The sequence below is a fragment of the Crocuta crocuta genome, unplaced genomic scaffold (assembly GCF_008692635.1).
Source record: "Crocuta crocuta isolate KB4526 unplaced genomic scaffold, BGI_CrCroc_1.0 scaffold271, whole genome shotgun sequence".
In the NCBI taxonomy this organism is placed as follows: Eukaryota; Metazoa; Chordata; class Mammalia; order Carnivora; family Hyaenidae; genus Crocuta; species Crocuta crocuta.
The window spans coordinates 6,592,863-6,619,428 of NW_027527824.1; the positions used below are offsets into that span (position 1 = coordinate 6,592,863).

A 26,566-nucleotide genomic window follows, 5' to 3' on the forward strand; every position below is an offset into this window, starting at 1 on the left:
CTTAAAAATGCTTTTGGTAGTTCCTGACAAATTATAAGAAGAAGGTTACGTCTCAGCACAGAGGTGATTTCCACATTAAAAATAATAAAGGACTTTGACCTTAGTTTTTTTTTTTAATGTTTTATTTATTTTTCAGAGAGAGAGTGTGTGAGCAGGGGAGGGTCAGAGAGAGAGGGAGACACAGAATTGGAAGCAGGCTCTGAGCTGTCAGCACAGAGCCCCATGTGGGGCTCGAACCTACGGACCGTGAGATCATGACCTGGGCTGAAGTTGGAAGCTCAACCGACTGAGCCACCCAGACACTCCCCTTTCTATGAATTCTTAACGCTGCACTTTTATTGCACACTTTTCCTAGACCTCCTTGTTACCATGTTCACTCGCATGTGATAAAGTTCTCACGGCCCCAGAAGAAGGGAATCGCTTGCCTTTTTTTTTTTTTTTTTTTTTTTTTTTTTTTTTTCATACACCTTTCTTAATATAGATCAGCTCCCAACATTTTATCCTTTGCATTTTCACTGTTGTAAAATAGCTCTAAGAATTCCTTTAAGGTGAAGTTGTTTGTCAGCGTCACTTCCTTGGAGACATTGTCAGCCTTTATGTCACAACCACTGCCCTCACTGATATTGATAAATTTGCTTCACTAAGCAATTTGACTGTATATCTGTCTACCCATTTATATTCAAGACCTTGAAGGGTAGCAATGTCAACATTTCAAGGCCCAGCTACATGGCCTTGAAATCTGCTATGTTGGTTTTGAATTTGACTTTCAGTGTNTGTGTATTTTCTAACATTACTGACTAGGTCTTTCTCTTAAAAGGTGAGGAATCTTAAGAACCTTAAAAATTTAAGACTTAGGTATGCTGTCCTCCTGAACATTTGTTTTTAAGTTTATTTATTTTTTGAGAGAGTGAAAGAGAGCAGAAATGGGGCAAGTGAGAAAGAGAGAGAGAATGGGGCAGAGAGAGAGGGCAACAGAATCCCAAGCAGGCTCCGTGCTTTCAGTCTGGAGCCCAACTATGGGGCTCGAACTTACAATCTGTGAGATCATGACTTGAGCCGAAACCCAGAGTCAGAAGCTTAACTGACTGAGCCACCCAGGCACCCCCTAATTATTTCTTTTTACTCACATCTTTATTAGTAAATGAGGCCAGAGGGATTTTCTACCTTTTGAAAAAAAGAAACTAGATCCTGCAGTTTGTTTTGGTTGCAGATATCCGGGCAGCTGAGTTGCTGAGCAGTGATGCTGCCTTGCGTAGCAGGTGCTCTAGAAACCGAGAGACTTTGCCTGTTACCTGTGTGGTGGCAGGTAATGAATCTCTTCTTGCCTTTGTGGGGAATGCCACCCCTCGCTCATTTATGGTTTCACTGTAGTTACGTTCAGATCTTCTGTGACACGGTTACTGATTGTTTTAGCTTAAACGTGTTTGAGTGACAGTTTTAGGGAAAGGGGAGTGTGTTCTGTCCCAAGAACAGGCAGTTTTAATATATGACTTTAATAAATTCTTGTCCAGTGGTGTGAAGAATAGTTAGTATTGAGAAGATCTACGTGTGATACATTTTGTTAAATATAAGTAGTAAAAACAAAAACAAAAACCTGAGTAGTGGTATAATTCATTATAGCAGCTGAAAATGTTCAGTCCATTGTAAGAAGCCAGTGAAGCTAGTTTCTGATTCACCCAGAGCAAAATAATTTAATATTCTAACTTCAGCAAAAAGCAAACTTGAACCACTTTATGTGCTTTCAATATGTAGGAATGTTTTTTCATCTTTTCTCATATGTTTTACTTCTTAGTCATTTGCTTCCAGTAGTTTCCAAATTGGTTGAGGGAATTAAGGTGGTAACTGAGTTCCCTTATAGTACAAGATTTTCCTGCTGTGTACGTGAACCACTTTTTCTGGAAAAACCCTTCCACTGACAGTCTTTACTTCTCTGCACTTAGTGATTTGGGGGCTGAAGCCTGTGTTTAGTCAGAGATGACAAATGGCTCAAAAAAATTTTTTTTTCCAGTTTGGTGACCGAGAAATGAATCAGAATTGAAACTGAAGTGAATATGGAGTTACTTGCAGTTACTCTTAAACAGTTGCTGTCTGTTACCATTAGGTGTATTTTGGACATGCGGTTTCCATTTCGATATTCTGTGTTACGTTGCTAAATTTCTTTCCTAGTTTAGACACTTTGCTTTTGAAATTAGGTTGGAACTAGCTTTGAACAAAGGGCCACTGGAAATTGAACATCGTGGTCCCTTTGGGGAGGAGAAATTGGCATAGTTTTACTTAAAGTATTCTTAGGAAAATTTTGATAACAAAAATATATTTTTCCAAATGTTAAAGCTTTGGGGGTTAAGTGCTTGTTGAGAAAACCAGGAAGCTTGTGATTCCTATGAAAATATCGGCCTTTTAAGTTAAGACCATTACTCAGTACTTTTTCCTTTCATAATTGAACAAAGGTACGTTTAAAAAAGAGCGCCTGGGTGGCTCAGTCAGTTGAGCGTCCGACTTTGGCTCAGGTCATGGTCTCACTATTTGTGGGTTCGAGCCCCGCGTTGGGCTATGTGCCGACAGCTCAGAGTCTGGAGCCTGTCTTCAGATTCTGTGTCTCCCTCTTTCTCTGACCCTCTCCTACTCACGCTGTCTGTCTGTCTGTCTGTCTGTCTCTCTCTCTCGGAAGTAAATAAAACATTCGGGTGCTTGGGTGGCTCAGTCAGTTAAGCATCCGACTTAGGCTCAGATCATGATCTCATGGTTTGTGGGTTTGAGCCCCTTGTCGGGCTCTGTGCTGACAGTTCAGAGCATGGAGCCTTCTTGGGATTCGGTGTCTCCCTCTCTCTCTGACCCTCTCCTGCTCGCTTTCTCTCTCTCTCTCACTCTCTCTCAGAAATAAATAAAACATTAAAAAAATAAAACATTAAAAAAAGAGAGCAGATTCTTTGTAAGGAATGCAGTTTTTAGAAATTTGTAAAGAAGAAAGCAAAGTGCTTCTTCCATTCTTGATTTTACACTCTATACATAACTACTGGTAACAGTTTGGTATATGTTCTGTATACTTTGCTGTGCACACACAAATGTTTATAGGTAGATTTTCAGGGGTTTATTTTATTATTTTTAAAGCATATTGATTGATTGAGAGAGTGTACAAAAGAAGGGCAGAAGGAAAGAGAATCGCAGGCAGGCTCCACGCTCAGCACATAGCCCAACATGGGGCTTGATCCCACAATCCTGGGATCACGACCTGAGCTGAAATCAAGAGTAGGCACTCAACAGATTGAGCCACCCAGGTGCCCCTTTAGGGGTTTATTTTATTTTGTACTATTGTAGCTTTTGTAATTTAGCCTTTTTACATATAAGTCTATAAAATCTATTTTATTTCCCCACCCCCATTTTTCTGTTAGCTTTTTTCTTTAATGTTTATTATTTGAGAGGGTAGGGAGGGTAAGAAAGCATGGGAGAGAGACCATCCCAAGCAGGCTCTGCACTGTCAGCATACACCCCAGTGCGGGGCTCCATCCCATGAGTCGTGAGATCATGACCTGAGCAGAAATCAAGAGTCAGATGCTTAACCGACTGAGCCACACAGGCGCCTCCCTTCTTAGCTTTTTGAAAGATTACTGTTTCTTTTCTTTCTCATGCATCAGACCTTTAAAAAGCTGTATAAGGTGGAGCACTTGGGTGGCTCAGTCATTTGAGCATCCAGCTCTTGCTTTCCGCTCAGATCATGATTCCGGGGTCATGGGATTGAGCTCTGAGTTGGGCTCATGCTGAAGTTGGAGGCTGCTTAAGATTTTCTCTCTCTCTCTCTCCCTTTGCCCCTTGCCACTCACTTTCTCTTAAAAAAAGAAAGAAAGAAAAAAGTCGTGTAATGTTATTAATGCTTTGCTATGTATGTAGAAGTCTTTTCTTTCATAGCATTTGTCTTTTTTGTGGTATCTCTTGTTTAAATGATTTTATTTATTTATTTTTACATGTCTTTATAAAAAATACAGATTAGCTTCATGGCTGTGCATGTCACCCCTGAGCAGGGGCCATGCTAATCCTCTCTGAATTGTTTCAGTTTTGGTATATGTGCTGCCGAGGTGAGCACTAAAAGGTGTTTTTTTTTTTTTTTTTCCTATAGTTTCAGTATGACTTCTGGGTTTTATGGTATCCTTAAGAGAGGTAAGCCTAGGAGTTTTATGGTATCCCATCTGAACATTAAAAATATTATTTTTTTAAAAGAAATTTTAATGTTTTATTTGTTTTTGAGAGAGAGAGAGAAAGAGAGAGAGAAAGAGAGAATATGAGCAGGGGAGGAGCAGAGAGAGAGGGAGACACAGAATCTGAAGCAGGCATCAGGCTCTGAGCTGTCAGCACCGAGCCCGACACGGGGCTCGAACTCACGAACTGTGAGATCATGACCTGAGCTGAAGTCGGGCACTTAATTGACTGAGCCATCCAGGCATCCCAGAACATTAAAAATATTCTAAGGATGCCTGGGTGGCTTAGTCAGATAAGTGTCCAACTCTTGATATTGGCTCAGGTTGTCATCTCACAGTCCTGAGTTTGAGCCTTCACTGTCAGCATGGAACCTGCTTGGGATTCTCTTCCCTGTCTCTCTCTGTCCCTCTCTCCGCCTCCCACCCTCAAAAAAAAAAACATTTAAAAAAGTATTGTGGGGTGCCTGGGTGGCTCAGTTGGTTAACAGTCTGCCTTCTGTTTAGGTCATGATCTCATGGTTTATGACATTGAGCTCTGTATCAGGCTGTCTGCTCTCCGCATAGAGCCTGCTTCGGGTCCTCTGTCCCCCTCTTCCTCTGCTCCTAATCCACTTGTGCTCCCTCTTTCTCTCTCTCTGTCTCTCTCAAAATAAATAAATGAATTTTAAAATATATTCCATATTCTTTTAGTGCTTGTAAATTTATTTTTAATATTTAGGTTTCTAATCCACTTGGAGTATATTTTCATTATAATATGAGATAAGGATCTGGATTTTCAAAAAAAATATTGGTAGCCAGTTGTCCTAATAATTTGTCACTTATATATTTGAAATTCTCTTGTTAATGTATACTCTTATTTATTTATCTAATTTATTTAAAAAGATATGCAAGTAATCACTATTCCAGACATGGGGCTTGAACTCCCATCCCTGAGCTCAAGAGTCACACGCTCCACTGACTGAGCTAACCAGGCACCTCTTAACATATATTCTTGATAAAGGGTACATGTTTTAATTACTGTCACTGTCAAGAATATTTCAAAATTTCTTCATTACAGTTGATTCTCCTTCTCTTCTTAAAAGTAGACATCCTAATCATCAGCAAGTAATAGTTTGAACTCTCCCAATGTTTATGCTCTTTTTTAGTGACAATATTGAAGAATAATTATGGTGATAATAATACTACCTAATATAATATAGTGCTTCTCAACTCTATATGCATAGAAATTACCTGAGGAATCTTATTAAAATGCATATTCAAGCAATTGCACTACTAGATATTTACCAAAGAATACTACTTCAGATGGATACATGCACCCTGATGTTGACTGCAGCGGTGTCTGCAACAGCCAAATTATGGAAACAGCCCAAGTGTCCATTGACTGGTAAATGGATAAAGAAGATGTGCACACACATATGCACAGGTGCGCATGCACGCGCGTGCACACACACACAGACACATTCACACACACACACTCCATGAATATTACTCAGCCATAAGAAAGAATGAGATCTTGCCATTTGTAATGGCATGGATGGAGCTAGAGAGTATGATGCTAACTGAAATGAGAGAAAGACAACTACCATATGATCTTACTCATGTGGACTTTAAGAAACAGAACAAAGGGGAAAGAGAACGAGAGGGTGGCAAAGCAAGAAACAGACTCTTAACTGTAGAGAACAAGCTGCTGGTTACCAGAAGGGAGGGGGGTGAGGGGATGGACCAAATGGGTGATGGGGATTAAGGAGTGTGCTTGTTGTGATGAGCCCTGGGTCTTGTCTGTGATTGTTGGATCAGCGTGGTGTACACCTGAAACTAAAATTATACTGTATGTTAACTGGAACTTGAATGAAGACTTAAAGAAAAAGATGGCATATCAAAAAACAAGTGGAGACGTAGCAGGCCTAGGGTGGGTGTGAGAGTCTGCATTTCTGACAAGCCCCTACATAGTGTTGACTTACAGGTTTATAGAGCTTACTTTGAGTAATAATTAATACAACAACTTAAGTCATTGTAGTCACTATTCTTACTGCTTTATGTGTATGAACTAACTCAGTTAATCTTCTTAACTCCATGATGATTAGTATCCCCCGGTTTTCCAGCGGAGAAGTTTATAACTTGCTGACAGTGGCACAGCTGGTCGGTGGAAGAGCCAGCCCAGCCCCGGGGGCTGAGACCCTTAATCTCCCGAATAGATTTCCTTACCAATACTGGACATTACTGTCTCTTGTATGACTCAAATGGTAATACTTTCAGTTTTTGTTTGAAATTAATCGACTTTATTTTTTGAGCATTTTAGATTTACACAAATTGAGCAGAGAATACAGAGAATTCCATATGCCCCCTTTACCACTTCTACCCTCCCCCATTTCCCCTAATGTTAACATCTTGTATTAGTGGGGTTCATTTGTTACAGTTGATGAGCCAGTACTGATACGTTATTATTAATGAAAGTCTATATAGTTTACATTAGGGTCCACGTTTATTTTGTGTAGTTCTGTGGGTTTGGACAAATGCAAAATGTCGTGCATCTACCATTCTGGTATCGGCCAGAACAGTTTCACTGCCCTAATCATTTCCCATGTCTGCCTATTCATCCCTCCCTTCCTCCCTCCCCTCTAGCCCCTGGCAAACACTTATCATTTTGCTGTTTCCATAATTTTTCCTTTTTCAGAATGTCATATGGTTGGAATTGTACATTAGGTACATCACTTTGGCTTTTTTCACTTAGCAATGTGCATTTAAGTTTCCTTCAAGTCTTTTTGTGGCTTGTCCTTTTAAAGGCTCTGTCCTTTTTATCACTGGATAATATTCTATTGTCTGGATGTACCCTAGTTCATCCATTTACCTCCTGAAGGACATCTTGGTTGCTTCCAAGTTTTGGCAATTGTAAATAAAGCTGCTGTAAACATCCACGTGTGGGTTTTCCTGTAGACCTAGGTTTTCAACTCATTTGGGTAAATATAAAGAGCATGATTGTTGGATCATATGGTAAGAGTATATATAGGCTTAATTTTGTAAGAAACTGCCAAACTGTTTCCCACAGTGGCTGGATGGTTTTGCATTCTCACCAGCAATGTGTGAGAGCTCCTCTTGCTCCACATCCTTACCAGCATTTGGTGTTTTCATTGTTTTGGATTTTTGCTGTGCTAATAGGAATGTAGCCTTATCTCATTGTTTTAATTTTCGGTTCTCCAGTCACAGGATAGGTGAGCATCTTTTCATATGCTCATTTGCCATCTGTGTGTACCTTCTTTGGTGAGGTTCAGATCTTTTGCCCATTTTTAAATTGCTTTCTGTTGTTTGTTTTTCTTGTTGCCTTTTAAGAGTTCTTAGTATATTGTGGATACCTGTCCTTAAGTGAGATACATGTTTTGTAAAGATGTTTTCCAGGTTTTGGGTTGTGTATGACTTTAGTTTTCACCAGTATTGATGATGCTTGCCCTTGAGTTGTGACAAATAATCATTAAGTTAAGAAAGCTTCCTTCTCTTTTTATCTGAGAGCTTTTCCAGGAATGGTATTCAGGGAATCTTTGAAAATTATTTGGCTACATGAATAGATGAAGCTTTGTTACTAGCAAGGCAACCCTGTTTTATTCTGAATGCTTAAAAACACATTCCTCATGGCATTGTGTTTAAGAATGTAACTGAATATTTAAGTCCTAATCCTTGTAAATAGTTTACTTTTACACCTTCTACTATCTCTTGTCTCTTTAGTGTTTATGTTGATTGCTTGTCAGGCATTCTAATCTCCTTCTGGCTTGATCTTTGTGTCTCCTGTCTCTTCCTCTGGTTGTCTGTCTCAGTCTGTTCCTGGAGCAGGTCAGCCTTCCACCTCTGAAATCACATATTTGGAATTTTGCTCTCTGGACACAATTTCCTGGCTTTTTAGTTTTGCTCTTTGCTGAACTTAATTCTCTGATTTCACTGAGGCCTCCAGCCCCTTAAATCTTGCCGGTTTCCAAATTCGTGACATTGTTCCTGGCATCACTTTTGTTCACGTGGACACAGTTGGTCACTTGCAGTGAGTCAGAAGTGTCCTCAGTCCCCCTTCCTCTGTTCCTGTCTCCCGTCTGCCATGCCCATCTCCAGCTGCGGCTTAACAATGCTGCCCATTTTCTGGGTTCCTGCTGTAGGGCCCGAAGAAATGATTGAATCGTGTTTATTGCTAATTCATGAGTTCTGCCCTCCTCTGGGTTGTCATTCTCTTTAGTAGTCTGTAGTTGATTTCTTTTCTCTTTCACCAGAATGACTGTTCTTTCTAATTCTTTACCCATTTTTGGTAACCTCACGTTCACCTGCCTCTATCACAGAAGACTCCATAGTCCAGTAAAGTGATCTTTAAAAAAAGAAAGAAGGAAAAGAAAAGAAAAACCAACAAATCTGTTGTTTCTTGTATAATACTTTCTGTTCTTCAGATAAAGATAAAATTCCCAAGTTTATCATGCCCTTTCTGGCTGTCCAGCCTCACCTATCTCCCCTCTGAGCCCCAGCTTCATTGGCCTTTTGTCTAGTTCTTAACATGCCAAACTCATTCTTAGCAGAGGGTCTGCGTGTTGTGTTTGTTCTTCCCTGTGCCGGACAGTTTTTCTCTTGTGCTGTTTGATTCATATTCATCTTTGGAACTTCATTATATGTCACTTCCTCAAGGAAACTTTTCCTAACCTTCCATTTGCCTGAAGATGGGTTAGACTCCTCTGAAATAATTAGTAGTGATGAGGCTAACCACAATGATAATAGCAAACGCATGGCGTTTATTGTGTGCGGGGAACTGTTCTAAGCACTTTATATACACAGACTTTTTTTTTTTTTTTTAAGTCTTCACAGCAACCCTGTGGGTTAGATGGGTAGGTAAATAAATAGAACCTATAATTGTCCCCATTTTATAGATGAGGACACTGAAGGGCAGAGCCTTAAGTCACTTGTCCAGAGTCACGTGACTGTTTGGCAGTAGAGCTGGGGTGTGCACGCGGGTGGTCAGGCCCGGAGCCCGTGCTCTAACCTGCTGCGCTGAAGTGGAATGGTAATTGTGACTGTGTGATTTTGGTTAGCGTCCCCCGTTGTCCACAGCCTCTCACTTCCTTGAGTTCAGAGACTGCCCCTGTCTGGTTGAATTTTGATTCTCCAGTGCCTAGAACAGAGCCTGGCGGTGAGTAGTCAGTCTGTGACAGAAGGAATCCGCCTGCCTTCCTACCGCCTAACTGAGTAAATCGAGGCTTTTGGCGTGAGCGTCTTCAGTTTTCGTCCCTCCTCCTGCCACGCACTGAACACCCTGGATCAAAAGAATAGGTGCTCCCATTTCAAAATTAACCTCCACCTGTTTACTCGCTCTATCCTAAAAGTAATGTTTGCACTTTCTAATTAAGAAAAACTATTGTAAAGGTCCATAAGGTGAGTGTCCTTCATTTTTTCCCTCCCTCACCTTTCTCACTTTCCAGAGGTGTCTGCTACTAGCCGGTAAAATGATTATCTTTTTCTGAACATGCACAAACCGTATGGTTGCTTAAAGTACACAAAAGGGCATGTATGTAATATGCACACTGGTCTGTTTGTTTTTATATTAAAAATTAACTTACAGTATTGAGCTGTAGTTTTGCAAGCAGTCACCATTGAGGGCAACTAAGTAAACGGTAGGCGGGATCTCTCTGTATTCCTTTTTATTTTTTTATTTTTTGTTTTTTTAAATGTGTGTGCCTTTTTTTTTAAGCATTTATTTTTGAGAGACAGAGCACAAGTGGGGGAGGGGAGGAGACACAGAATCTGAAGCAGGCTCCAGGCTCGGAGCTGTCAGCACAGAGCCTGATGCAGGGCTCGGACCCATGACCCATGAGATCATGACCTGAGCTGAAGTCAGACACTCAGTGGACTGAGCCACCCAGGCGCCCCTCTGTATTCCTTTTTAAACTTGCATACAACTCTCCAATTACCTCAAAAACAAAAAAATAAATTAGAGAAATCTTTCTGCTTCAGCAGACCTATCTCTTTCTTCCAAATGACCACATACAACTCCCTTGTATAGATGTGCACTTTTCTGTTACCGATGGACTGTTATTTCATTTTTTACTTTTTGTTTAACGTTTTAAAATTTATTTTTTCTTTTTTGTTTTAACATTTAAAAATTATTTTGTTTAACATTTTAAAATTTATTTTCATTTTTTCTTTTTTGTTTAATATTTTAAAATTTATTGTCTCTCTCAGGGAGAGACAGTGAGTGAGGGAGGGAGGGGGAGAGAGAGAGAGAGAGACAGAGAGACGGGGAGAGAGGGAGAGAGACACACAGAATCTGAAGCAGCCTCAGGCTCTGAGCTGTTTTTAGCCCAGAGCCCGAGGCGGGGCTTGAACTCAGGACCTGCAAGATCGTGACCTGAGCCGAAGTTGGCCGCTTAACTGCCTGAACCACCCAGGCGCCCCTCATTTTTTCTCCTCACCAGCACTGCTGTAGGAGGAACACTGGCACTCATAGCTCTTTCCTTGCTTACACAGCCAAGTTTTAGAAAAGGGGAAGGAACCAAAGACGTGTGCATTTGAAATGTGGGTGAAAGTTGGCAGGCTGTTCCTGAACCAGTTTATCCTTTCACCAGCGGTTAGGATAGAGCCTGTTCTCTGTGCGCTCACCTGGACTGTCCAGGTCCTGTTCCTCCCCTTCTTCTTTGGGGCTTGAGCAAATTAATTAGTCCTTCTCCATTTAATACCTTTCCTTTTCTGTTGGCTCTCTCCTGTCTGCCCATCCTCTGACAAATCCTCCATATTGATAAGACTTTTCTTAGGAACAAAGTGCTTGATTTGGATTTACTTCTCCTTATGCCAACCCTAAGATGTAGCTCCTGACGTTATTCCCATTTTATAGGTAAGGACACTGAGACACAGAGGTTAAGTGACTTGACTTGCCCAGGGTCACCCAGACAGAGAGTGAGGGCTGGATAACGATGCTGTCAGTCTGACTGCAGAGTCTTCACTCCTAACCGCCACCCCCTAAGAAGGGGTCGGGAAGCTACTGCCAGCTGTGCCAGCCTGTTCTGTCGCCTGTTTTCTGTATAACTCAGCTAACACACTTATTACATTTTTAAAGGATTGGTAAAAAAAAAAAAAAAAAGAACAAAGAAAATATGGGACAGTGTGTGACCCATAAGGCCTAGAGAAAAAGTTTACTGATCTTATTCACATTAAGGGAGATCGTTCTTGTAAAACTATTTAGCATAGCGCTGCTACGTAATAAGAGTTTAAGAAATATTAGAGGCATTATTACCATTATTATCAGAGCCTCTCTTTTACCACTAAGCTTCTACATGACTCTTTCTTCTCTGCACCTGCTGCAAGCTTAGGACTGGCCCAGAGCCTTCCCTTAACTGCTCTGCAAAGGGTTTTCAGTGCCTTGTTGCTAATTCTGTTATCCAACTTAAACTTGGGTTCTGAGTTCTGTGTATCATTTGACTCTTAACTACCCTGTTCCTTTACAGGTTTCCTTTACTTTCGTTTTTGAAACAGGAATACCTTCTCTGTTTGCTTTTTCTTCGCTGGTATACTACTATTAAAAAAAGTTTATGTTTTCATGGTCGTGAGCTGGAGNAAAAAAAAAAAAAAAAAAAGAACTGTGAGCTCATGACCTGAGCCGAAGTTGAGACTTGAATGCTTAACCGACTGAGCCACCCAGGCGCCCCTGGCATACCACTACTTCTTAAACCTCTTTCCTACTCTGCTTCTCTGCCTGGTTTGTAAGACATTGTATCCTGGATTCAGTCCTTGGCACACCCTCCCTCCCTGCCTTCCCCCTCACTTCTCTCCTCTGAATCACAAAGATCTGCATTGAGTGTGACTCCATTATTTTCTGTTTGAGCGACCTGAGCGGTTTACTTTGTTTCTTGGTTTCTTTTTCTGTAAGAACAAGAATAGTGGGACCCACCTCAGGATTGTGTGGGTTAGATGAAACCACGTAATGTAAAACATCAAACAGTGTCTCCTTTACAGCAAGGGCTTAATAAACAATAGCAATAGCAGTAGTAATAATAGTAAACTGGTGCTGCTGTGGTAACCCTACCTCTCGCACTGCCCCTTGCCTCGAGTCCACACATTCCCCTTTCCTAGAGATCCACAGTTGGATACTTCTCCAGATGCTTTAAACTCCGACTTTAAATCTTTCTCTGGCTTCAATGCTTAGTGACTATGACCTCAAATAAATTACTTATTTTCTTCCAGTCTCAGTTTCTCCATTTTTGAAAGGGTGATAGTAATAGAACTTACCTTATTAACACTGAATGAGATTGTTCTTGTACAAGTACTTAGCAGAGCGCTGGGGCATAATAATAGCTTAAGAAATACTAGAGAGACACCTGGCTGGCTGAGTTCATAGAGCATGAGACTCTTGATCTTGGGGTCATAAGTTTGAGCCCCACATCGGGGCTAGAGTTTACTTTAAAACAACAACAACAACAACAAAGAAATACTAGAGCCATTGTTACTATTATTATCCATGTTATTAGTATTACCTTATAATGCGATCATCTGGGGCGCCTGGGTGGCTCAGTCGGTTAAGCGTCTGACTTTCGCTTACGTCATGATCTCGCGGTTCGTGGGTTCGAGCCTTGCATGGGCTCTGTGCTGACAGCCAGCTCAGAGCCTGGAGCCTGTTTCAGTCTGTGACTCCCTCTCTCTCTGACCCTCCCCTGCTCACGCTCTCCCTCTCTCTGTCTCCTAGAAATAAATAAAACATTAAAAAATAAATAAATAAAATGCGATCATCCTCTTGCTCAAAAGAGAGCCTTCGCTTTTCCCATCTGCCTTCTCTTACTGATCCTCCACAGGCAATTAGTCGCCGAGCACTGATGATTCCACTTCAGGAGTATCTGCTCACAGTCACCCACTCCTTATCGTTTCTTGACAAGAGTTATTGTGTAACCTCCTAATTGGTCTCCTGGCCTCTGGGCCACCTTCCACCTTTCATCTAGGTTTGTCTTTATTGAACGCAGATCTGCTCACATCACTCAGTGGTTAAGGCATTAGGCACCTCTTACCTGAAGTAGAAAGCCTGCAAGGCGGGGCGCCTGGGTGGCTCAGTCTGTTAAGCGTCCGACTTTGGCTCAGGTCATGATCACACGGTTTGTGGGTTCGAGCCCCGCGTCGGGCTCTGTGCTGACATCTCAGAGCCTGGAGCCTGCTTCAGATTCTGTGTCTCCCTCTCTCTCTGACCCTCCCCTGCTCATGACTATTTCTCTTTCTCTCTCAGAAATAAATAAAAACATAAAAAAAAAAAGAAAGCCTACAAGGCCCATCACACCTCAACCTTTAGGGCCTCATCTCTTGTTCCTGGAACCAGGGAGTCCTTCAGGAGATTCTGCTCTGACCATTCTTTGACTGCACCACACACTCTCAAATCTCATCCCGCCCGAATGGCTCCTCCGTCCTTCCTGTTGCTTAGAGTGCTGTTTCCCTTCCCACTTCCTGCAAATAGACAACCCTCCGCCTCAGACGCCTTGTCCATCTGGTGAATGCTTGGTTGCCCTTCAGTGGTGTGTCTCGAAGATGCCATCTTCTGTCTTCTGCTCTCTCTTGTCCCAACTCCCCTTGTACGCAACAGTAATTAGTCCTCCATCAAGAGGCAGTTTAGTGGGGTGGGTAGTTCAGTCTCGGAGTTACAGAAGCCAGACTGGCTTGGTTAATAAAGTGGGTGCAGAGAACTGAGATAAAATTGTTCAGCCTATCTGTACTTCAGTTTTCCAATTTATAAAAAATGGATAATATTAGTCTTGTTGTGAGGATAGTGAATTAATATAGGAAAAGTGCTCTGAATAGGGCCTGCACATACTAAGTACTTCATAAATATTGGCTGTTATTATTATTGTCATCACCAAAGTATCTCTTATCTCTGTAATGGCATTAACTGCGTTGTATTACATCGACGTTTTTATGCATGTTTCCCAGTGGACCGTTGCTCCTTTGAAGGCGGGACTGGGCCGTCATCTGTGTGATCAGCGTCCAGGCCACAGCGGGCCCTCAGTAAACACTCAATCAGTTGTGCTGTTTGCTCAGCCGATAATAAAACCTTGGATCCTCCTGCATTTCGACAGTCAGTGCCTCACATCTCCTGGCAGTGATTGCTCTCTGAAAGTGTGGCGTTAGAGACACGAAGCTGTTTGTTTAGGGCTTCGGTAGGCTCTTCGACCAGAAATTTACTATGACAGTGAATCCCCACTGAAAACAGGAGGAGCGCAGCTGATGGAGGAAGTGTCTCCCAGGTGGAGGAGGGCCTCTCATGTCATTTGCTTAAAGGGACACCGTCCAAGGCTAGAAAGTCTACTTGCTGTCAGATCTGTTTTGTTTCATTTTGGATATGAGTAGAGCTGTGTCTGTCTTTTTAACTTAGTTTTTATAAACCTGTTGAAGATTGAAATGTTATAATTTTCCCTTTTAGTGATTCAGAGAAGAGATTTCTTTATTGTAAGCATGATCTCAGAATGAATGCCAGATATGGAAACTTTCATTAAAATTTTTTTAACTGTTTGTTTATTTTTGAGAGAGAGAGAGAGAGAAAGTAGGGAGACAGAGAATCCAAAGCAGGCCCAGTGCTGTCCAAAGTACAGACACAGAATCCAAACCAGGCACAGAGCCCAACGTGGGGCTTGAACTCGTGAACCATGAGATCATGACCTGAGCTGAAGTTGGATGCTTAACTGACTGAGTCACCCTGGTGCCCCAGGTCTTCTTTTTTTTTTAATGTTTGTTTATTTATTTATTTGTTTATTTTTGAGAGAGAGTGTGTGTGGGAGCATCTGAGGGGCAGAGAGAAGGAGGCAGAGTATCTGCAGTTTGCTCTGTGCTGTCAGCACAGTACAAGGCTCGAACTCCCAAACTGTGAGATCATGACCTGAACTGAAGTCAGATGTTCAACTGACTGAGCCGCCCAGGTGCCCCCAGTATGGAATCTTTATAGACAAGTCCAGAGCATCAAGTCATGGAGCTCCGCATAGGCTGGTTCCCCTGCCAAGCCCTAGCACCTTGCCTTGCCTGGGCTGCTGCAATGCTAACTGATCTTCCTGCCTCTAGGCTCTTCCCTCCAGTCTGTCCTTTCCGCTGCCGCCATATTAATCTGGCAAAAGCCCTGCTTTTATTTTTCTCCTGCATTATAAAATCCTCCAAGAGTCTCTCATTATATACCCGATAAGTTCCAAACTGTAGTTTGACATTCCCAATGCTCTACGGTCTGACTCCTGTCACCGTTACTGCCTTCTCTTCCACCCTACCCTGGAATGAACTTTGTGGCTTCTCAGGGCTCATGGTGATTCCTGTAATGTGAATTGTGTTTTCCTTTTTTATCCTACTTGGAGTAGTTTCCATTCTGCTCCATTCTCTTCCATGTTCCTTTTGAAATCTTGCCTCTCTTTTAAGATCTGTATTTTAAAAACTTTTTATTTTTAAATAATTACAGACTCACAGGAAATTGTAGAACAGTACATAGTGTTCTGTGTTCCTTTCCCCCAGCTTGCCCCAGTGATGATATCTTGTGTAATTGTACTGTAAGAACCATTTTAAAACTCCATTTTGAATAATTTTGTCAGTGGTAGGGGAAAAAAAAACCCTGTTCGTTCCTTTTTTTTAAAAGGCTGGAATGGATTTGTGGAAGTGGTCAGGATTCATTTGGACTCCTATCTGTAAAACAAATCAGGTGGGTGATCAAGCTGGGTAGTGTGGTGTCTGGTCCTTCAAAGGAAAAGGGTGTGGCCAGATGGTATCAGAAGACTGATTTTATCTGCCTTTATGAACTGGCCTTGGAAGTAATTTCAAAAGAGAAATTTCCAAAAATAGAATGGATATATAATCATAGTATTCACTTATAAGATATGAACATTCTCGTGTGTTGTTTGAGCTAGTTTCAGTATTTTATAGCCAGGCCATTTATATTCTTTTTTAATGCTTGTGTTCATTCTAGAGATCGTGTTTTTATAAAACAGGCTCGTTGTTGAAATGCACATCAGAATGTGAAATAAAGAAGTTTATTTTCCTCATAAGCTCATTTTTTAAAGGAAGGCAGAAGGTTTGTAAGGGAAGATATTTTGGAAAATAAAACTTTTTTCCAAATTGGAACCCTCATATGTTGCCGGTCAGAATATAAAATGTCCATTTTGGAAAAACAGTTTGGCAGTTCCTCAAAAAGTGAAACACAGAGTTACCATATGACCCAGCTATTCTACTCCTAGGTATATGCCCAAGAAATCAAAAACATATGTGCACACAAAAACATGTATACAAATGTTCACAGCGGCATTATTCACGATAGTCAAAAAGTGAAACAGCCTCAGTGCCCATCAGTTGATGAATGGATACACAAAATATATTTCTGTACAGTGGAATGTATTTCAGCCATAAAAAGGAGTAAGGGACTGATCATGCAGCAGTGCAGATGAACCTTGAAAACATCATGCTAAGTGGAAGAAGCCAGACACAAAGGGCCACATATTGTTCCCTTTAGCCGAAATTTCTGGAACCGGCAAACCATAGGGGCAGAAAGTGGATTCGTGGTTCCCAGGAGCTACAGGGGATTAAGAGGGGAGGGACGGGAGGAGAGGGCTGCTAATGGGCATAGCATTTCTTTTTGGGGAGATGAAAATATTCTGGAATTAGTAGACGGTGGTGATGATTGCAGTCTTCTGAATACACTAAGAACCATTGAATTGTGCATTTTAAAAAGGGTGAATTTAATAGTATGTGAATTACATTTCACAAACGTTTATTCTCCTCCCAGTATCGTGTTGTGGTTTGGAGCAGTATCTGTTTGCCTGGTGTGCTAGAACATGTATGTGGGGTTTCGTATGTTTTGAGCTCCAAGTGTGGTGAGAAATTTTCGGGGAAAAGGCTTAACTCTGCTAGACTCAGGACTGGTAACTGCTCGGTGCCCTATAACCTAGTGGGCAGAGTAGAGGTAGAAGCAGATCAGATAAAGACGGAATTAACTTCTCTTCCATTCTGTGCAAATTTGTTAACACACAGAGAAATCAAGAAGTATTTTAAACAAGGCAGATTCTGACCTGTTAAATTTGATTGGCTGAAGTTCTTGCCATTCTGTCTTGGATGTGAACCTCACAGATCTTTTTTCGTAGATGTTGGGGGAGAGAAGTCTTGTCTCATTAATGAATTATAAGGAAAGTTTCAATAGGCTTTTTTACCTATAGAGTTAAAGGTACTTTTATTACCTTATAAAAGGTAAGTTCCATTTGGTTTTTCATCTAGGTGTCAAATATTATTTTCACCAATGCCATACTTACTTTTGTCATATTTGTATAAAAAACCTTTGTTTTTGTTTTTTTTTTCCCTCTCAAATTAACCTGTAGGTTTGTGGTGTAAAAGGCATAACATGTAGAAACGGGCACCAGGATAAGCTGGTAGCTGTGCTGAGCCATTATTCTTTGGCAGATTGAGCATATGTGTGTTTTAAAAATCATACTGCCATATCTGAATGAGACTTTAATCTTAAAGGTATGACGGGGTGCCCGGGTGGCTCAGTGGGCTAAGCGTCTGACTTTGGCTCAGGTCATGATCTCACAGCTCGTGAGTTTGGGCCACGCGTTGGGCTGTGTGCTGACAGCTCAGAGCCTGGAGCCTGCTTCAATTTCTGTGTCTTTCTCTCTGCTCCTCCCCGCTCACGCTCTGTCTCTCTCTCTCAAAAATAAACAAACATTAAAAAAACAAGGTATGACAGATGGGGCAAAAGTGATAGTTTGTCTAACGGTAGGTAACATCCACCGAGTCTTACTGTCTGCCAGGCATTGTTGTCAGTGCCATGCATGCATCATCTCTCTGAACCGTCCTGGCCAACTTAATCACTTGACTTAAAACAAAACAAAACAAAACAAAGAAAGTCAGTACAGCATAGATGTTCTTAATGACTGGCATTTTTTTCTTTTCTTTTTTTCCCTCCCACTGCCTATTTTTCTTAAACTATTTTAACGCAACAAACATTTATTGAGTTCCAATAAATGAACCTAGCTCTGTGCTTTAGAGCACTGGTCTTCAAACTACCATGCATATCAAGAGGTATTGAGGCTGGATAGTTTTAAGAGAATCAATTTCCTGGTTCTCAGCAATCACTTACGCTCGTTCCTGAAATTGATCTGTCTGAAGTCAACACCCGCATTATCTTCTTTCCCACCCTCCCTTTAGTTATGGCCCCGCTTTCGGGTGACAGAAGAAGAAGCCCTACTTTCCTTTCATCTTGAATCTCACCATTGTATGTTTCTTTGAGGTATAAAATCCTCCAGGCTTCCAACAAAGGGATCGTGAGAACACTGGCATCTAGTGTGAAGCTTCCTTTTATCAAGGTGTATACCCTCTTTCGTATGTCTTCTTAAGACCTGCAATTCCAAAACGGGGAGTTACTTTTTATATTTTTATGTTTACTTGTCAGAATTTGAAGTATATTTGCATTGTTTTCATCAGTGTATACTATTAATAATGCCAACAGAAAGTCAATCTAAAGGAACTACTCTAAATAAATGAAAAATAATTAGTATGCATATTTTTGTTACAGGGTTCCTAAGTACTATAAAAGAAATTATGTTAAAAATCCTGTGGAAGAAAAATAGAAATATAATTCCAGGAGAAAAAAAATATATAACATTTCATATAAGAAAGGAAGATGCTGTTCTTGTAGTTTTGAAATGGAGGATAGTGGGTATCCTATTGCTTAGGTGTTTAGATTTCATTGGATGCATTTGGTTTTTTTTATTAAAAAAAATTTTTTTTTTTTGACAGAATGGGTGTGAGCAAAGAGTGGCTGGGGAAGGTAGGGAGAGAGGGAGAGAGAAAAATCTCATTCAGGCTCTGTCATAGCCCAGCACAGAGCCTGACGTGAGGCTCAGTCTCACAATCATGAGATCATGACCTGAGCCGAAGTCAAGAGTCGGATGTTTAACTGATTGAGCCACCCAGGTGCCCTAATTTCATTGGATGCATTTAGTGACATGTTTTATTTTTTAGATTTCAGTTTCAGATTGGCATATATTAATCTAGAAGGGAGAGTGCCGCTTCTATAATGATTTTTAAAGTTTTAATGAAAAATTTTATATACCAACTCAAACAATATTCAGGGAAGCACTGCCTCCACCCCCAGTTTGATTTTAGCGAGTGTTTGAGCAGAACTTTTTGAAGAGTAGTACGGCACGGGATATAGAGATCCAGAAGAAACTATTTCTGCCGTCAAGTGTCATCAGAGTTGAGTGATGGAGTGGGGACATACATAATTTGGCTTAAATAAAGCCTCTATTGGGTCGTATTTTGCTGCTTATTTAACACAGGCATTGTGCCTCAGTATTGCATCATGCTTATTAAAATGACCTTTGAATAGTGATTTAGCTCATATGTGCTCTGTTTCCACATAGGCTATTGTGTAGAACAGAGAGGAATTGTTTCTTTCCAAAGACAGAGGGATAGGAAAAGTGCCTGCTGCACTTAGCGCCGACGAATAGGAGGGCTTTCTGTTGTTGAGTTCGTGTGGTCATGAGGAACATGAGACTGGGAATCAGGAGACCCTAGCTGTTGTCCTGATTCTGCCACAGGCCATGTGACCTTGCCTAAATCTCTCAACATATTCGAACTCTAGTTTCCTCGTATAAAAAACCTTAAACCAGATGAGCCTATAGCTCCAAAATTTAGAAACCGTCAGTTGATTTTATGTATTTTTACACAGTGCATTAGTTTTAGAAGTGATAGCTGTAGCAGACTTTAGGAAAGAGCTGCCAAAATAATGACTTGCTCATTGTAAGTAATGTTGTGGAGAAGATTAGGGACTTTGCTACTCATTAGTTATCTGAAATGTGAAGACAGCCTGTTAGATAGCCCGCCAGAAGTGTAGTGGGTTTCACCAGTGGCCTTTGTATTTAACAGCTTAAACAGGGAGAATTTTCCTGCCTTTTTGAGAATTAGAACAAATTCGACACGGGATTAGTAACTGAGAATCCCAATTTTAGCTTCATGCCAGGGCCTTTAGTGAAAGTCACATTTTTGTACTGTTCTAGCAGAATGTTAAACTGGATTATAGATTACAGACGGCTCCAGGCTTTGCTCTTTATAGGTCAGAGGCGTAAACCAATAGAGCAATTACTGTTGGCTCTTGTCATTGATGGGGCCTCCTAGGTTCTTTATGGAGCTAAAGTGAGACTCTCTGGAACAGTTCCACTCCAATGGCTTTCCTGGGGGCTTAGGAGGCTTACATTCTGAAACTGATACTCTTGTAGTACAAGAATAACTACAAACTGATGGGGAGTTAGGAGGCCATGGAGGACGTTGCCATACGCAGCTTTCATTCTCGAAAGTCCCTTGGCTGGTGAACAGAGATTTTTCCCGTCAGTAAGCAGATATTTGGTTATATATTGACAGATCCTCTCCAAACAACTTTTAGAATAGAAGACTTTGTTTCTGTTTTGTGCCTTTGGAGGCTAAGAAGGATATTGAAGTATGCCGAATCAGCTGGTTGGACATATACAAATAGTGTCTGTTGAAGTTCTGTCTGTAGTCTTCAGTCTGTTTGTTCTTGAACATGACTCCGTAGTTTGCCGCCAAGAGAGAGAACTGAATCAGTGCTTAATGGCTGATTTGCAGGTGTTATTATCTTTAGTTATTATCCTCAATGTTAGATAGTTTGGTTTGCTTTGTTTAGGTGGAGATTTAGATTGGACCCTAAATTTTTTTAACTTTTTTTGGGGGAGGGGGTGGCAGTACAAAATGTGCGGTAAAGAGGCAGGTCTGTTCTTAAAGTAACCAGGCCTGTGCCTTCTGATGCTGAAGAGGGAAACACTGTTTCCTGGTAGAGTTTATTTTGTTTGTAGCAGCAAATCTCTAAGTCAGCAGTTTACTTTTTGTCTAGTAGTATGTCTTGGCTTGTCTGAATGAGTCATAATTAAACCATAGTCACTGGGACTCATAATCTTGTCTAAATAGGAATTATAGTACAGAGATACTATGCTGTGCCTTGTGTAGAACGAGGGTAGTACAGGTCTGCTATGATCGCTGAGATAGGATTTTATAAATACTAACCTCCTTTGGAAAAACTTTAATAGGTTTATCACCTACCAGAGCAACAACAACAAAAAAGAGTAGAAACTGAAAATGAACAGAAAAGTATGTAAAAATAATGGCTCCTGCAATTGAGTGCTGAAAGTCTCTTGCACCTCGAGATTTTGTATTACATAAAAATGAAACAATTATTTTTTTTTTCCTTGAAAAGATTCAAGGAGTTAAACGATTTTAAAATCAGTTTTGGCATCCTTTCGTTCATTGACAAAAACACTGTCAGGAGCACGAGCTCAGGGTACGTGGCTTCTGGTCCACGTCCACAATGGATATTGCTAAGGTTTGCCGTGGTCATTTGATAGAAGTATTTTGTTGAGCGAGAAGGGCACCAGGACGGTAGTCTTAAAGCCGGGAAACATGAATTAAGAACTAAATGCTAAGGATACAGATGTGAATAAAACACCATTTATACAGTTTCTGGTTCCACAAAGGATGTGAAGTGGCTGACCGGAAGTAAATGTAATAATAATGTAAATTATAACTAAAGGTCAAAACCAGGGAACACTAGAAACCGATCTGGAGGCCAAGATGTGGTGGCCAAGAAGTAGCTCCGTCCGGGCCCTGTGGCCGAGCGGCTCAGCTAAATCTTCGACCTTGCAGTGACATTGCTGCATAAACTGACCTGTTATGTTTCAGCCACGTTAGGGCGTGGTTGATAGACTGAGCAGGATCACAAAGAGTGCAGGAGTTTTTTGGGAACTCCCACGAAAATGTCATCTGGAGTTGGTTTTGTGAGTGGTAGTACTTTTGTTGGGTAGTGTTATATGAGTTAAGTATCACATGGATTTCAGTATTATTTTTAAATTTTATTTAAACCTCACTGTATTTTGTGTGTGGGGGGGGGGGTGGAGGGAGACAGTCTAGGTATCTGGCTGAGGAGGTTTCAGTTTATATGGTAATAGGTTAAAAAAAATTTTTTAACGTTTATTTTTAAGAGAGAGACAGAGTGCAAGTGGGGCAGGGGCAGAGAGAGATGAAGACAGAATCCCAAGCAGGCTCCAGGCTCTGAGCTGTCAGCACAGAGCCCGATGCGGGGCTTGAACCCACAAGCTCTGAGATCATGACCTGAGCTGAAGTCAGAAGCTTAACCAGCTGAGCCACCCGGGTGCACCAATATGGTAATAGTTTTTGTTTACATGATAAATATGGATTTAATGTTGAGATGGAAGAAGTAGAAGTAAATTGGCAGTTTGAAAATTGTTCTGTTTCTCTTTTTTTCTAGTTTTCTTTGGGTTATTAAATGTTCTCTTTCCTTAGTTTCTAGAGTTGCTTCACAGCGTCTTGGTGAAACTACAGCAGGGTGTGATGTTTGCTGAATCAAAAACTTCTGTGTTTCTCCAGTTGCACAGGTTAGGGAAACTGGTCGAGTACATAATTTGTAATATGAATATAGAGGGTGTTTTGGGGACTCTTGTGGGCATATCGTGGTTTTAAAAGGGAAAAAAATATACTGTTCTGAGGGGCTATGTAAACACAACTTGATGACAGTAGCTTTAGATTTTGTTGTTTCAACAAATACCATTGTTGCACAATACGTCATCTTCCAGCGTGGTAGCTAACGAGACACAAAACTGCATAATCATACCAACAGTTGTTTTCCTTATAGAATTTGGCGGCTACAAAGCAAACAATTTTTTTTTTTGCTTATCTTAATTAGCTTAGTTACATGCCATCCCTGGAGGAGTCTTCTGTCTTCCTTCATGTCGTTGTACTCCGCATGTTTAGTTGAACAGAGAAAGGTATTAATTATTAAAAGAGGGCTTACTCTTACAGCGTTTTAATCCACTGGTTGTCCTTCATTAGGATGGTTACTCATATTTCAGATGAAATCCAACTCAGAAAGAAATCACGATGAAGTCCTTTCTGAAAATATTCAGGTAGCCAGTATGGAGGAAGGCCTTTTAGAACGTAAAACATTCCAAGGCTGTTTTAAAGTTTATCCTCATTGTTGTTATTCTTCCTCACTTGCGGTAACTGTACAAAGGTTCCTGGTTGTGGGTCTGATACTTGGGTGAGGGTCTGTGTTGTGTCTCATGTGCTTCTGATGCGGGTTCCGACCGAAAACCCAGACACATGTAGATGTGCAACAAGGACGTTCTCCAGCCTTCTGTGTTTCTTCTTTAACTCGTAAGTTAATGAACCATCTGTGTTTCTTTTAACTCCTGAATTGTGTTTGCTAGTGTATTTCACATTTCAGCCGATAGAATGTAAGAATGCAAGCAAGGAGTGTATAGAACCTGCCTGGAAATAGGTTTTACTCTCAGGAGATTAGAAGAGACTGTCGGGAGTGTGGTGGGTTTAGTGGGAGGAGTGCTTGTGGACTGGCCGTGTCTACTGTGTGTCATCCTTGGGGTCACTTACTAGCAGTAGAAGCACTAGAGCGTATTTTCTGCTCATCATGAGAGTGCACAGGTGCGAGATAGTGATTTGAACACAGAGCCGGGAGAAACAAAGAGGACACAGGCACACAGGATGAAAGTGGGCCCGTAAAGAGAAAAGCACACCTGGATGGAAGAACAGAGAACGGTACATTAGAAAAAGATTGAAAAGACTTGGAAGAGAGAGTGAGAATAAACAGGCTCTCCCTGTCGTCTTTTTTGGATTAGGAAAGGAAAATACATTTGTAATTCTTAGGCCATTTGGGGCAAGGGAATTAAATGTTAATTCAGGTTGTATTGTGGTCAGAGTGCAGTCTTAAAATTTTTGTTGTTCTCAAGGTAGAAGACAAAGATGATATTCATTCTCGGCACTCCTCAATTGAGTGGTTTTTGTTGTTGTTGTTGTTGTTTTCCGTTTTGCCACTTTGCATAAAACAAAATAAGGGAGACTCCCAGAGTAGCATGGGTTCTTGGAGAAGTCTTTCTGAAAAATGATCATAGGGCTATAATATATCACCTCTCTCTTCTCATGTGAGATCACACCCCATCTTTTCATATATTTTAGTATTAAAGTTTCCCAGAATGAGTTCTGTGGAACACCAGTGCTCTTTACTGTTTAACTATATGTTCTAGGAGGAAAAGGACCATTAAGTAAGCTTGGGAACTGACAGGATTGCAAAACAAAACACGAAATGGTAAACAGAATGTGTTTCTTTAGATGTCTGTACAACGTCTGAGCTCTTAAAATACACGTGTGCCTTGGGATCCCTGAAAAAATAAATGGGGGTGGAGCATGTAGCTTTTCTCAGTTTTAGTTGCTCACCATATGATTTGAGAAAAACTGGTATATCTGAGTTAGTTACCTGTAAACCTGGCTTTCTGTAAGAACTCTGACTTGCTTTGCTGTTTTTCCCCCTTACTTTACCTTTCTTCCCCCTGCCCCCCAAATTGGGGGGAGTCTCTGCTTTCTCATTTCTGTATGTGTATTTCAGTTGGGGGAACTGTTAATACTAGTTTACATTTATCTAGCCATGTAATAAGTTCTGGCTGACTAAGGCCAGGTAGCAAGGCTTCAGATGGGTCGTGGGAGTGCGAGAGATGAGTGTGTGGAGACATGCAAGATGTTGTGTGTGGTCACAAAGGCTCGTGGCTGCGCTGGAAACCACTGACGTCCTTGTTGAGGGAATCATGGGGAGTCCAAGCCTTGGAGGCCTGATAGGTCTCTGAAGACCTGGGTAGGAGTTTCAGCTTCTTCCTGTATTAGCGGCTCGGGCCAGCTTCCTAACTCTTCCATGCCTCTGTTTCCCCTCTCTACAACAATAGCTACTTCATTAGCGTCTTTCTGAGAATTAAGTCAGGTAATGACGGTAAGCACTTAGCATAGTGCCTCGTACATAGTAAGTGCTCAACAAATGTTACTTAATGTCAGTTTAGTAGTCCAACATGAGGTGTATTCTCTATTTCAAGGCAAGTACATGAGCCCTGGATTAGGAGCTCATCGCACTAGCTTCCAACATTCTTATTCAGTCTGTTCATTTTCTGTAGGTGAGGTTAGCTGTGTTACTCAGCTTGTGGCTCCCGTCACTGATCAGAGATTTGTAGTGCTTTCATTGGCTCTTTTTTTAATGTTTATTTTTGCGAGAGAGAGAGCGCGCACGTGTGTCCGCGTGTGTATGAGTAGGGGAGGGATGGGAAGAGAGAGAGACAAAGATTCCGAAGCAGAACCCGTGCTGCCAGCGCAGAGCCCACAAGGGGTTCGGCTCACGCACTGTGAGATCACAGCCTGAGCAGAAGTCCCACGCTTAACCAGCGGAGCCCCTCAGACACCCCTGTTGCCTCTTTTGATACGTGAAAAAAATCTCATGCTTTATTGCCTTTTGTAGTATTTTGAAATAATTACAAAATTCTTCCTTTTTTTTAAACGAAAATCTTATCTTTAAATAAAAACTGATCTTGATAAAACTGTTACCTGAGGAGAAGAGAAAACACCGGTGCTTATGATAAGCTGTAAGAATTGTAGTGTGTGTCACACCAGATCTGCACAGCAGACATTGCCCATTGATAGCTGGGTTGTCATGACCGAGTTTGTTCTGGGTGTCTTCCTTGAGCTTTACTTGTGGTGCTGGAATATGAAGACGGTGGGTGTCTATTTATTTATCCAATAAGGTGTGTTAATTATGCTTTTTCTTTTGAACTGTGCTCTCACGAGGCTGATTCCTGCCTTCCTATGCTGAGATCCCTGTAGTCTCCTTGGAGAGAGCTGAGATGATTCTGATCTGGGAGGACCAGGTGAATGTGATGAATGTGTGAATTTCCAAGAATTTCAGCCTTGATTCATCTATAGGAAAGACATATGAGATTATTAGCAAAGGTAAAAAGAGTGGGGAGTCACTGCAAATCAATAATTCTAGACTGGAGCCAGGAGTGTGTTGATTTGGGAATAAATTAGTAAAGTTGGTGTTCTGTGAAGGTTTCTTTGAGAGCTTCTTTGTTTGGTCGTGCGGGTTCAGACGAGGCTGAGGAAACAGGAAGATTGTGTTTGGGAGGGGAGAAAGTTGTCTTCAGGCCAAGGCAGGTCCATAATCTTATAAGAAACATCCCCAGACAGGATGTTTCTGCTTTTAAAAATATTGTCTGATATGTAAATTCACATATCTGGTACAGATTATTCTGGCTAAGGTTTCTGTTTTCTTTTGATTCAGAAATAAGACCAAATAGACCTCTACCTCAACACACAGCAAAAAAGAGAAATCGTGAAACTTTTCAGAACTTCTGAAGCGGTGTGATTTCAGGATGCGTTCGGCATTTGAAAAGCCACGAGAGAACAGAGGAAAGGTGTTTGGCATAGGAATTAACTTGTTTCTTGGCAAGGAGGCCAGCCAGGCAGCATTTGAATTCCTGGCTCTGGGGTGGTTCTGTTGTTTTTTGTGCCTTCCCCCCCCC

At 41.2% G+C, this 26,566-nt stretch overlaps 1 protein-coding gene and 1 non-coding gene across 10 annotated transcripts in view; one reads left to right on the top strand and one right to left on the bottom strand.

The window, feature by feature from the left end:
• SIK3 (SIK family kinase 3) overlaps positions 1-26,566 on the top strand; it is a 243,066-nt gene that overhangs the window by 28,255 nt on the left and 188,245 nt on the right. The window lies entirely within an intron of this gene.
• LOC144243192 (U6 spliceosomal RNA) lies at positions 3,972-4,078 on the bottom strand. The gene has a single exon (XR_013338567.1). It is a non-coding gene; the product is annotated as a U6 spliceosomal RNA (small nuclear RNA).